Source organism: Megalopta genalis, chromosome 7, assembly GCF_051020955.1.
Source record: "Megalopta genalis isolate 19385.01 chromosome 7, iyMegGena1_principal, whole genome shotgun sequence".
In the NCBI taxonomy this organism is placed as follows: domain Eukaryota; kingdom Metazoa; phylum Arthropoda; class Insecta; order Hymenoptera; family Halictidae; genus Megalopta; species Megalopta genalis.
In genome coordinates this window covers 13,957,694-13,970,326 of record NC_135019.1, presented here as the reverse complement: position 1 = coordinate 13,970,326, position 12,633 = coordinate 13,957,694, and the positions used below count along the sequence as shown (strand labels likewise).

Genomic DNA, 12,633 nt, shown 5'->3' with positions numbered 1-12,633 from the left:
AGAATATGATATATTGGATCGACAACGATCGAAATAAACAGCTATTTTTCGACTCGAAGGCAATATCTATTCCCGTGTAATTTTTATTAAGAACGATTTCGCGAGGATACATATAAGCTCTGAACTATGAATTATAATTTTATTTTACAAGGTATTATTATTATTATTATTATTATTATTATTATTATTATATTATTATATTATTATATTATTATATTATTATATTATTATTATTATATTATTATTATTATTATTATTATTATTATTATTATTATATTATTTTACAAGGTATTAAAGTGATAGATAGACATAGAGTAAATACATGATCTTCCTACTGTAGGAATTGACTAGCGACAAAGAAGTGACAATCGACGCAACTGTGCAAAAAAATGGTAATGCTTGGTGTTGAAATTCATGAATAAAATATGAACAAAGTATGTTTTGCTGTTACAGTTCTATTCAAACTAAAACTTCTGTTCTCCTATTCCCATTACTACTTCTAACGAGAGGACGTTTTTAAACAATTTCATGGTCTCTTTTAAATTCGAATTTCGTTAACTTTCCCGGTCCTTATCGTTCGCGCCGATCTGTGCTGCCCTCTACAGACTAACCTGACGTTGGTCGCAGGTTTGTCGCCGCGAAAGGCCATTACCAGAAGTGTGTACATTTTAATTAAGGTGGAAAGAAGTATCGCATAAAATTCTCTTACCTGTGCCGCTGACTACCTCGAATCCTTTCCTTTCCTTCGACTAATTGCTTCCTCCTTTTGTTTCCTTTTGTCGTACTTCGGAATGATGATGGTGAGCCTCTAACCGCCACGATTTAGAATACTTCCTGTCGTACAAGTCCAAACAGTTTCGCAGATCTCATTGTAATCGCAGATCCCATTGTAATCGCAGATCCCATTGTAATCGCAGAAACCTCGGCTCTCATAGTTTCGCACAGTCACTACTCTTTGCTGTATCCGTAATTAATTTACGCTCAAAGAATTGGAAACTATCTCTGATTTGAAACGATCTCTGCCCGATTGCCGGATTTACTGGCGCATGCGCAATCGATACACCGCGTGCAGTAGGGGTACAGCTAAATTAGTGGCATGCGGAGAACGATCAGGTTTTGTAATTTCACGGTGCGTTATACGGTGCGTGTAAGTGACATCAGGATTTATCGAAGAATCTTCGACATCCTCTGGTTTTCTGGATCGATGAAGATTAATTGCTAAGTACTAATTGCACACATCTTCTTAACGTTTCCGACACGATTGTCGTTGTATCGGCGTAACGATAGTTTCCGGGCCAACATTTCTCCAAATTGTAGGTTAGCAATACTCGAAAGTTTCCTATCATTTTAACCCTAACGCTGTTACAAACAAAAAAACGCCGAAACAAATGCTCGTGTAGTCTCGGTCTTAAATCTACGTTCCGATCACAAAATGACAGGTTTCGCATTTTCTATTTTACAATTGTTTGGATTATGAAGACTCTTTCATAACGAATAATACAATCGATTTCATATTTGCAGCGTATATTACGATAAAAATGGGCGAATAGTCCATGTGAATTCGGTTTCGTCGTTCTGATAAAGCAACACGCAACAGCCATTTTCAGTGCTCGGTATGTTTAGCGTTAATAATGAAATTAATTATTTTTAACAACTCGAAGCTGTCTAGCTATTTCAAATCGACGGATATTAATCACGGAATCGATAAATAACTACACGAATCTCCCGTAATCTTGAATAGGTGCGTCGGGATCGATTATTCGAACAGCAACGTATGAGCGAGCGGTAATCGCGGCTCGCTGCGATTAATTTTCAACGCGCTTTAATTGCATGTATAAATGGAGATGTATTCGCGATACAAGCCGCGACACGCTATCGCGGTGCAATCTTTTTTCCTCGGCCGCTGTAATAAATGCGGAATTATGTATTCGATTAATTCATTTTTAAATAGGCTGCGTTATGTTACACTTGCAACATTTTCATTAGCCACTGCGCCGCCGTAAATCACCGGTCAATTTTAACATCTCTGTTCCTTTCCCTGTTACGTTTGTTGCTCGCGGCTTGCGTTCCATGCGTTTTTCATTAAAAATGACAGAGAAGGATAATTTTGCACGCGAACGATCTAGATCGGCGTACCTTTCCTCGGCCGTTTCTCAATAAAATTTGAAAAGATAACCGCGATACAGTCCAATTACAAATACAAGCAAGAGTGGAGAGATTATCAAATCCCGGGAACGGGCAATACGTTTAAAATGTTAAGACGTGTCCGCTTGCAGATATGCAAATTGAAGTTCCGATTGCTCCACTCTCTTCAAACTGTTTAACCTTCTCTTATGCCTACTTAAATTCCTACCGCAAGTTTCTCATTCTTCCTTCAAGTGCTATTAAAATCTTTTCATTCTTTTTTAAACTGCTATCATAATTTTCTTATTCCGTTTTAAACTGTCACCGCAATTCCTTACTCTTCCTTAAAAGTGCTATCGCATTATCCGTTATTTTGTCTTCAAGTGCTCTCACAACGTACTTACATTTTCATATTACAATATTAACCCCTTAACGTGCACGCTCGAGTTAACTCGAGCGCGTTAAACTGGCCAAACTGTGCACACTCGAGATAATTCGAGCGGCGTTGTACTTTATGTTGCTATAATTTTTCACACTCGAATGCAATCGAGAATTGAAAATAACAATGTGAAAGCAAAAAAGAAACAATCGTTTTATTGATATTTATCATTTACATGGGATTGTAAGCTATAACACTTACTTATTCAAGTATAAAATGTATCCTTTTTCTACTTATCACTTACGACTTATCTCTTCCTTGTGAGCCGCTTTCCGACAGCGGATTCATATCCAGATTCTGATTCGCTCATTTTTCAATATATATTTTACTAAAATATACTGTAAAATAAAATATAATAATAATAATAATAATAATAATATTCTGAAAATTAGAAATCATACCAATTGTATAAATATCCATTATTTTTGTATTTTTGTAATTTTCTTGTCAAGACAACGTTCTAAATTGTGTTTTTTTACATTTAAAAAAATTGATTTTTTTTGGCCGGCCTTTTTCAAAAAGAACTGTGCATTAAGGGGTTAATGTTTCGTATTTAAAACTGGAGAACATTTACATTCTTATATTCATTCCCACTTAATTATTGCCAAATACTGAAGCGCGCAACGAGAGAAAACTAGCTTGTTCTAGCATGTTTCTTCATAAAGCGTTCTGTAGACAAAATAGGCAAAGGATCAACATTCCTGGCATCATGAAACGAATTCTCCGCTCACCGTTTTCTCGAACCGAAATTCCAAAACTCGATGCAAATATCCACCCCCAACTCCGGTTCTCTCGAGCCAGCAATTACCTAGAATTTACAACAGCCCCGTACGGTCCACGAAAAATAAATTACACATTCGGAGGAGCGTTTCGAGGGGGCACGAATGATTATGCAAGCGGTTTACGCCAATCAGAGCCGGCCGTGTACCGTCCGGAGGAGTCGTGTATCCCCGGGCCCCTTCGAGGCGGGGGACGAAGGCGAAAGAGAGTCACGAGGAGAGTGGACCGTAGCAGTCACCGGTGGCGAGTGCGTTAATTAGCGGGATGCTCACGCGAGCCGGCAATTAAAACAACATCTTCATTATTAGGTGTATATAAAGAGAAAGAGGGATAGAAGGAGCGGGGCCCGATGGGCCCTCTGCGCAGCGAGAGACTGGCTGCCGGTAGCCGGGCAGTCTATAAACGGAATAACTCGGTAAACGCGAGTTGCTTCTGCTACCTCGTTACCGTCGCGTTATCACCGACGTGCTCAGGCTACTTAACTCGCCTTCAATCTCGTTCCACGCGGAAAAATTTGCTCGCTGCGATAAACCGTTCCTCTGTTCGGACCCCGGAGCTCGCATGATCGCCCATCGTCCATCGCACGCGGTAATATAGTAGTGGATGCCGTCGCGTCGCGTTTCGTCGCATCGGTGCTACACGCCTGTCGTTAATGCACTTCAGCACCCGTTGGCTACAAGACATTCTCGTTCTAGATTGCATTTTTCTATATCCTTCGAACATCACCTTATCAAATGCGCTCGATACGTTCGATCAAACTTTCATCTTCCTGGGCCTATGCCTCGGTCCATTCGAGGACAATTTATTGGAAACCTCCAAGCTGTAACAAAATTTTTTTCGAGACATCGTGCAGTGATCTAGGAATTCGCTTACTACGGCCATAATTATTTTAGCGTTGTTTCAAAGTTTAACATTTTCATTTAAACTGCATAATTACATAAAGCTTTCTATAAATAAATATTTTTTTTTTTAAATCATCCAATTCTATAAAATTATCCCTAACTTTCATAAAATTAAAATAGATTTTCATTTAAACTGCATAATTCCATAAAGCCTTCTATAAATAAATATATTTTTTTTAAATTATCCAATTCTATAAAATGACTCCCAACTTATTAAAATTATTCGTGCTATACTATAAAGTGTAGTATGCCGTTGAATACGTTTCGACATCGAGTCGAAAGTACGTATCAATGTTTTTAAAGAATTGAGGCGATCTGCATTTTTTCTGAAAGAAATGCCGTTCGCAAGCTTTTGTATTCTAATTTGTAGAAAAGTGAATACACTGGCCAACTTTCGCTGGAACATTGTTTTGTCGGATCGTTGGAAATGCCTGAGAATTCGTGGTTTGTTTTGAAATTGGATACGAGCGTTCAGGGACGAGCGCGCTTGCCGCTTGAATGCTTACCCAGGTGTCGAAATACTGTCGGCGTCTAGTTCTTAAAATGATTCTACACGCGAAGGTTGCAAGAGGTTGCATCTAAACTCTTCTTAACAATCGTTCAAGCGTTTATATTTAAAAAAAGGGTCTGATGCTTGCAACTCTTTGTAATTTCTTTAAAACTCTTCTCAATGTTTGAATTGTTACAATAACGCTGTTGTTACATGGATTAAACGATGATTAAAACTTAGATGTCATTCTTCAAGTGCACCAGTTAATACACGCAAAATCGTCATTAAAACCTGTTTTCTAATATTCAATAATTAGTGTGTTAATGGTTTAATCTTTGCTTTGAATTTTATGATTTCGTATTTGGAACATCGTATCCCATTGTGAACGCAAAATCATCCGAAAGGAATAATATTTCAGATTCTGGAGATTCGAACGATTGAGAAATCGAATTTTGGTGACAGAAAGCGGGTTTCCAGGCCACTGTGCATGCTCTGTTTTCTTTGATCGGGAAGGGACGCGCAACGTTTCTTCGGTAAAGCTTAGCGTGTGTAGGCTCGCAATTAATGAACACTAGAATCGGTGTTCACTAATTATCTGGCAAGCATCAATTGCGATGTCCGGCGAGGATATAATTTAAAGCCGGTAATAATTCCAATCAACATCGAGCCGGGGCCGTCGTCTAAAATATATTCTCTTCGAGAAATTAGTTATTCGATTTGGTGTTCGCTGCTTCAGTTTTCCCCGTTGCGAGAAGATGATCGTTTTGATCGGTAATTCCTAAACGGATGCCAAGCTTTATCAGCTCACTTATTGAAGAACCGTAGATCCCCCGGTGCAGATACGTTTCAAGTTTTCCATATCTGCTCCGGCCGCGCCGTTTCTCCCCGGAATCCTTTGGTACTCCTTTTTTGGAACACCGCCTGGCATAATTAACCGATAAACGGGCCTCATACACGCGTGTCAGCCGAGAGGATAATTACAATACGTTATCCGAGCGGGGCGTGTGCTAAACTCGGCAATTTGCGAGCGGAATCGCCGGGCAAAGGCGTTATACGTACGCGGCTGCTCTTATCTGGTTCGATTACGCTGTGTTTTCCGATCGAACCAGATATAACCGCGTCCGGATATTTATTGAATTCGTCGCGGCGCACCTGCCACCGGCTTCTGGCCGGCTTATCTTCCGCCTGGGACCGTTCCTTTCGTTACCCTAAGAGGCGCGGAGAAACCTGCTCCGCGACGCATCATCATCATCTCTATTTACCGGCCGCCGAATCATTCACCGGTTGTCCCGCCACGCGACCATCATCATGCCGGAGTATGTAACTGCTACGATATCGATGCTTTTAACTCGGAATACTCGCTATTCGGTAGAGCCTAGCTTGGCTTATCACCCGGCGAACCGTTCAAAAAAACGGGATCAGCTCCATTCTAAAATTCTGATTGCGTTTGGAAGGATAACCGCAGCTGCGTTTTACATTAAACGTGCATTACGATATTTCTCGAAATTGATATCCTTCGGACAGCTTATTTATCGATCGCGTTTCGGATAATAAATTAAGCCGAATGTCCACTTACGCATGCGAACAACTCCTGGTTTATCGACCATCGACGGCCGTTGCAGTATCGGGTCGTGGAAATTGCTTTGGAAATGTCGGTTCCGTAAATGACTTTTCCTGGAGAAATTAAGCGAACGGAACACGGACCGTTCGATTACGAGCCAATTAAGAGACCGGTATTCCCCCTTTTAAGATCAAGCGTCGAACAAGCGAATTTCTGGCGGAACCCGAGAAATTGAAATTTTCCCCAGGGTATATTCCCGGAGGAATGAATTCGGCGCGGAGGGGGTGGGGCGCGCGAGATGGGGGCGGGTAAGTGCGAGTTAACGACGTAACCGGCGTTCGCGTATATTTTATTATTTAATTTCAGCCGACGGGGGCGTTATGAGACATGAAAAAAGTCTTGGCGATATTGTAGGTGGATTTCCAGGCACGAGAACACGCCCCCGCCTCTCCCCCTCGTTTTCGGGCCGGCGGCGGCTGCGGCGGTGGAGGAGGGCGCGAGGGGTGCCACGGTGACATTATTATTCGTTATGAACGGGTTTACGAGGCCGCAAATCATAGCCGTGTTCATATTTCGAACGGCAGCTCTCCTCGTTATTCAGTTTAATGGCGGCGGTATTTGAATTCCCGATCCTCCTTCCTCCGGCCCCTCTCCCGCGCCTCTCCATCGCCCGCGGTTTTCTGCGCCCGCTCGCACCCTTCGTTTCTCTTCGCACCCAGGTCTCTCGCGTCCTCCAACCCCCTCGCCCACGCGTTACAATGTTAAACGATAAAGAATGAGGCTGCGCAATGCGGACGTTTCCGCGTCCGTCCTCCCCTTCTCCGTCGATTTGACGACCTTGTTGCGACGAGACGTCTCCAGCCCTTTGGAATCTCTGCGTGGAAGGCCTCGCAGAATCTACCTGGGGGTGGTTTGTTCCGGTTTCTCAGCGCTCTCGGCGCAACGAGATCCGTTTCTTCCGAACGAAACCTGCTTTCGACGTTATCTTCATCGATCCGATTAATTAGTAGATACTCGAGTAAGTGATGCTGGAACAATCGTTCGTTTTGTAGGATCTTGTTATCGGACCTCGGAACGATTGCTGAACACGATCTTGCTGGTTTTTTCGAATCCCTACAAATATGCATTAGAATAAAGTTCGGTCACGAAGTTCTCAAACTACATACGCTTACTGACAACAGTTAAGAAACAACGTAATCGTTTGATACATTTCGGTATATTCCCTATCTTCTAAGATACATAGGTTGGAACTAAAAATAGCATAATGAGATAGCATCCCATACATCAATGATCAATGAGTTTTTTCTCAAACGTACTTGTACAAGGGCTATAACTAAATTGAATCGAAGAAATGAGACAAAAAGCTGCGCGACATAAGTTAAGAAACATACATCGCTTAAGTTATATAATGTCTGTAGTTTTCATAACAGTCTAATAAGATGTTGGATAACCCTTGGATTTGAGGATTGCATTGCATCCGTGTGGAATAGATTCGATTAATCGAACACAAAACTCAGTCGGTATTTCTGACCATATTTTTGTGTTTGTTTCCATTAATTCTGTTTTATTGTTAAAAGAGTGACTTATCGGAAAAATTATAAAACGATTCGATGAATATGGAACTGTTAAAACGGCACTACGAACTGGCAGACCGCGAAAAACAGATGAAAAACTAGATCGTCGAATTGCAAGACTTTCTAAGTCGAATCCATTTTATACTACTTCTGAAATTAAAAAATCTATACGTTTGCGTGCATCGCATTTGTTAGATTGTGTAGCGTCTTTTCCGTGGCTCTGTATCTGAGAAACATCGGACGCGGCAAGAGTTCAAATGGGTTTCCAGATAAGAGGAAACTCTACGCGTTGTATACATAAGCCGGACGTGATTCGGTTTTTCCAACGATACCGTGACTAATGAAAGGAAAACATTTGTGGTTCACGAGCTTTCGTGAAACGCCTGTGAAATATTACAAAGTATAGCATCGCGCGACATTGTAAAACCGTTGGAAAAATTCATCGACAAAACTTGAATTTTTGGGTCGAAAATCACCCGCCGACGGCTCTGCGAGAGCTATTAGTTCGTATGGCGCGAACCAGTCGCCCGGCGACCAAGAACTTTCTTCAATTTGATCGGAAACCCCAAAAGGGTCTTGGCAAATTTTACTTAGAGCTTTCCAAGATCTCTAGGAGGGTCGGATTACTAGTGCCGTTTCGGCTTCTTTTGGGAAAGAATCCTGTTTCTGCTTGTGGCATTGGTAAAAGGTGCCGACGACGCCTTCCTAGTAGCATAGCGAGCTGCGTCCCTTTTGAAGATGTTTGGTCAACGTCATCGGACGTTTCTGCAACTGGCAAGGGTTGACACTGCCCAGCCCTTCTGTCGTTCCTCCAGCTCCTCCAGCTCCTTGTTCAGAATAGCAGCGAGTATCGCAGCTATTTTCGTTTCGTTTAGTTTCCAACGGAAAGCTAGACAATCTCTTGACACCGTAAAGAACTTTGTCGACGAGTTCGTAAAAACCTCTTCCGAAAAATATTCGACTATTTCCTGCAGCGTTATTGGCGAGATTAATTCTCCACGAATTTGCACATTGTCGGCGAGTTTGCAACCAATTATTCATTCTTTAATTACTTCTTGGAATGTCATTAGTAGACTTCGGATTTTAAACATTTATAATAAAAGTAAATAAATCAAATATAAAACTGTAAAGCTTATTCGGAGAGGTTAAGATTATCGTTCGATCATTTTCAATTATTACAATTATTAACAGAGGAAAGACCTTTCCATACGATTCATGCTTCGTACAATTAACGCAGACAATTTTTATTTTGCAAAATGTCTAATTATTAGCGATATTACGTGCCTGCGAATTGCATCCTGCAAGTTGCAGTAGCTGTTCCAGAAATGGTTGGTTAAGAATAGAGCACATTGATTTTTAATTTAATGAGCCTCGCTTCGGGTGATCTATCGGCCGTTTAACGCGAGTCGGTCGATGAGCCGACGATAACCAGAGGTGCAGCGTTTGCAGCAAATTGGAAACGCAGGCGCGTGCCGCGGTGCGAAAATTAAAGACCATAAATCATGCACGCGTCCCGCTTCGGCGGCCCATGAATATTAATGGAAATCATTGCGCCGTTTACAGGCCTATTAATCCGGGGTTAAAGTATTCCGTCTTCGACGGTGTTTTATCGAGTGAGGCGTGGAGCTCGTCCCGGTGCGTTATTAATCCTATCAATCATTGACACCGCCGGTTAATTCTCTCTCACACCCCGCCTTTCGACACTTATTCCCGCGCAGGGCTTACTGCCGAGCGAGCGCGTTAATCGGCGACGAAGATCGATTGCTACGATCGACGCCCCTGTCGCTTATCTCGTCAAAAATCTCGGAGCCGGGATCAGAGGGGGTTAAAGATCTTTGTCTAGCTTGGACAATTTTATAAATAATTTCGGTACTTTCGCAGCCACTCGTCTTATTGCTAGATAAACACTATGCTCTACAGAGTATTTTGCTTTTCGTGTATGGATAGACCGGTCTTTTACCATTTCTGCTAAAACGAATTCAAAGTTCAGCTATTCTATTCTTCGATAGAACAGGGAAGCTTCGGTTTTTAGCTAGTCGTTTTGTCGTCGTACTAATATACCAGAAAATATGTACATAGAGTTCGTGGAACGAGGATTAATTCGCGGAGGATCGAATGAAAGGCTATTGCTATGATTACGAGCAGCGCGTGGATAGCCAGATCCCCGGGAAACCGATAGAATTGCGAAGCTCCGGCATCGAAAGTCAAATATCCGTGGGGATTTGAGCGGTGGCCCTCGAGAGTCCGCCTCGCGTTCGCAGGCTAGGGGGTGTCTTTGAAACAAAAGCCATTGTTTAACGCAACGGCGGCCGTCGAACAGCGTATTCCTGGATTTACATGTCCCGGTGTGTCCGGTGCACGCGCACGAATCCCGCCGTCGATAAAATTCAATCTCGAACAGGCGGACCGAGAGGGATAAAAGCCAAAACCGCGTCCACGGGATCCGGGATGACCGTAGTCCGGCGGCGCAGCCTCCTCAGCGACGCCTTTCCGATCCGTTCGCACAGGAATCGCGGAATTACGCTAAATTCTGACCGACGCGCGACGTCCGGCTCCTAGAGGGGTCGTTAAACGGCCACCGGCTCGTCATTTTATGGTTATCCTGCCAGATTTCCCGGCGGCAGCATTCTCCGCCGGAAGATCGATCGCCGTTGAACAGTCGACCGCTTTTACGGCTGATCTGACTCGCTCTGCCCCCCTTCGGGACTCGCCTTGCCAAAATATTGTCCGACTCGGAGATCCGAGATGATCGACGACCGGTTCGTCCTCACTGGGACGGGAAGTCTCGCTGGAAAACCCGCTAAGAAGAGAACTTGTCTATTAGAACTTGTAGTAGCAACTAGAACTTGTCTAATTTTGTTGGACTTCCGGTATCTTTGAATTCGATCGCTTCAGGCTGATTAAACTTTCTCTCCATTGTAGTTCAACTTGCAAAAGCCTCTCGATTGTTTGATGATTTTTCTTCGTCCCTTATAAAGTAATGTCTCTCTAATTGACGCCCAGATTGCGCACAAAAATGGACAATTTGGGAAGAGGAGATACGATTATTCGAGCCTTGCGGTTTATCTTTATAGTTATAAATTGTCCACAATTATAAAAACGAGCCGCAAGGCTCGAATAATCGTATCTCCTCTTCCCAAATTTTGTCCAATTTAGTGGACAATCTGAGCGTCAGTAAGGGAGACATTACTGTACTTCTTGTTTCTATTCGAAACTTTTCGTCAGGGTAGTTTTGACTCTGATCTGTGTTTAGAAAATGTGTTGGTAACGCAATCTCGTCGACGCTGTGCTTAAAAATTATGCCACTGCGTAGTCAGTTTGGGGTCGATTCACGTTCTCTGTGTTACTATTGCTTTCGAAAGAAAGGACGACGGGAGAAGGAAGCGAGCTACATCCCGAACCGTGTTTCATCCCCAAGAGTCATGCAACAATGGCAAACCGGCGAGACGTTGGTGTTCCCGGACTAGCGACAGCAAAATAAATAAATCACGGGGTAAGAAAAGTTCGTGCATACCGACTAGTCGTAATTTAAGGGGGCGAATGAGGCCGAGGGTGGGAACAGCGAACGTGTAACCGGTTCTTTCCACAAATCACGGTTATTTTCACGGGGCGTCTCTTTCCGAACGTTTGTCCGTGTTCGAGGCGCGGGGTGTGGAGGGGGGGATGCCGCGGCTTGGAGAACGAACACGGCCGCGTTCCTCGCCGCTTTTCTCGCTTTGGTTATTACCCAGGAGCATCTCTTACGACGTCCCCGGCTCCAGCGACAGTTATGAAATTTCTTTAGAATTATTTCGCTCGCCTAATGCCGGCCACGTTGGAACTTCACCCCCGGAATAAGAAATAATATTCCCACCGTACCTCCGAACGTTCTCGCGCAGGTCCCCTCGATGCCGACGCGGAGCGTCGCGATGCGCGGCCGGGATTTAATGCGGCTTTATGAAAACCGTCGCGGGAACCCTTAATTGCAGCCGGAGAGACCGAAAAATTATGCGCCCTTATAAAAAACTCCTCTTCCCCCCACCTCTATACGGGCTCCGTATACACGGATTTACGCGCGGATATTAACGCGGGAGGCTCGAATTTATTCCTCGATCATTCTTGGGCTTCTTGATCGCTTCGAGCCCCACAGTCGTCTTCTTTCAGGCCCGAAGAAAATCTTTCTGCTTTATGCTTTCAGCGTTTCTTGGAGATCAGAATTTTTCTCTATGATCTCGCTACTTTTTGTGCAGTCACTTTTGTCTTGGTTTATCGGGATCGTTGGTCCATCAATTTAATACCGGATAGCTCTACGCAATTTGCAGATTTATTTTATTCTGTCATACGCTTCAGACGGAATGGTTTGCTCACGTTTGAAAATGAATTTTCGCGCCAATTTATTACGGCTTCCGACTTTTATAGAAATCCGTAAAATATAAGAACCGTGACAAAGCATTCGATGTCGTATAATTCAACTTCTCAACTTTAATTTGATCAGATACGCGAATTTAATGAAATTCTTCAGGTTGTCGAGGCGGCAGACAAAGCGTTCAAATTTTCCATCGAATAGGTTTGCAGGAGCTGTTCCGATCTCCCAAGCATAGAGAAGTTTAGAGGAAGGATACGCGAATCGGAATGAAGTCCGTTAGAGAATATTCACGACGGCCGCTCGCGATGCAAAGCGTACAATATAAATAAAACATGAAATTTCGTCTGCTCCCGATTCGGGAAATTTCCTGGCGTTATCGAGTCGCTCGAATTCCGGCGGAATCCCGGTGTACACGGCT

At 43.2% G+C, this 12,633-nt stretch overlaps 1 long non-coding RNA gene across 1 annotated transcript in view; it reads left to right on the top strand.

Moving 5' to 3' along the window:
- Positions 1–1,096: 1,096 nt before the first annotated feature.
- The window catches only part of LOC143259828 (uncharacterized), an 83,631-nt gene continuing 72,094 nt past the window's right edge, over positions 1,097–12,633 (top strand). The window contains exon 1 of the long non-coding RNA XR_013033833.1: positions 1,097–1,222. This is a non-coding gene — a long non-coding RNA (uncharacterized LOC143259828). The remainder of the gene's footprint in view (positions 1,223–12,633) is intronic.